Genomic DNA, 1323 nt, shown 5'->3' on the forward strand with positions numbered 1-1323 from the left:
AATTTTGTACTCAACAACGCCGGGAAATTGATTTTGAAATTCTATGAAACATTCCTCAATAGAATACTTCCATATTCCATCAATCTTGCGTCCATTTCTAAAGTAGGACTCTATGATAAACACTTTTTGTTCTTGAGAAAACACCATTTTAAACGCTTTTTAAAACGAAAATATTCAAATTGATAGCGGCGATATAGCGCTTTGACAGATGACGTTTAAGTTCATTTGCTATACGCTACGCCCTACGTCCAAATTTTCAGAACCAACTTGACCACGTTTTTATTTGAACGCTCGTTATTATAGAAAATATACGTAATATTATATTTTCTACATTCGACATTATAATATAACATTTATTTGACTGTAAATATATCAAACAACAATCATAGTATGTTAAAAACTTAAAAAGTGAGGTTAAAAAACATACGATTTCGGATAAAAGTTAAAATTATTTCTACTTTTTCCGACGTCGTATGAATTTTAAAAATTTCGGATGAAAATGAGCGGTAAAAATTTGAATGTATATTAACCAATAGGAACACTTTCGGACCTTCGTATCGTCTGATTTAGGATGCATGGGACACCGGCCTTACACAGCCAAATTTAAAGTCTTAGATGCCATCTATGAAGCTTTTGCCAAATTACAGTTTTAAATTTTGACCATTGAACTAATTGTAGGTAATAATTGTGTTTGGTCGTTTATGGATCATAGCTGAATTTAATTGCACTAATATATATTACAAATCCATAAGATATACATTTTTTATAAGTGGGTTTTAAGAAGATAAAGATATTTGACCCTGAATAGTCGGCCGTGTTAAAAAGTGGTTCTGTGGGTCTATGATTGAGGCGGGATTTATAAATTTCTTAGAGGAATCATTATTTTGTAGGTACCTAATCATTGTAATCTAAAGGTATATAACTCTGTGCTCCGAACCATATGAGTAACTATTTAGTTACTCTTACGCTCCGAACCAACAGTCGAATATTCTAAGCAGGAGCTATATATTGTTGAACATCTGCGCATATTTATGATGATTTTTGGCGACAATCGTGGTCGACTAGGTCAGGACTATAGATTAAATGTCACGACTGTTTGTCTTCCATAAAGACTAGCTCGTATTAAAACTTTATTCTTTGTTGTCGTCCTGTATCATCTACCATTGGTTATATTGTTACGACCACCTCCTACGTCAAAATATTATTAAAAAACATGATTTATACTTTATACACTCGCGCCATTATTCTATGGCTAGAAATTGGCCTCAATGATTTGGGATCGAGGGGGATTATCCCTCTTTATCCTGCCTCATCTCGTGTAGG

This window comes from Anoplophora glabripennis, unplaced genomic scaffold (genome assembly GCF_000390285.2).
Source record: "Anoplophora glabripennis isolate ALB-LARVAE unplaced genomic scaffold, Agla_2.0 scaffold188, whole genome shotgun sequence".
In the NCBI taxonomy this organism is placed as follows: Eukaryota; Metazoa; Arthropoda; class Insecta; order Coleoptera; family Cerambycidae; genus Anoplophora; species Anoplophora glabripennis.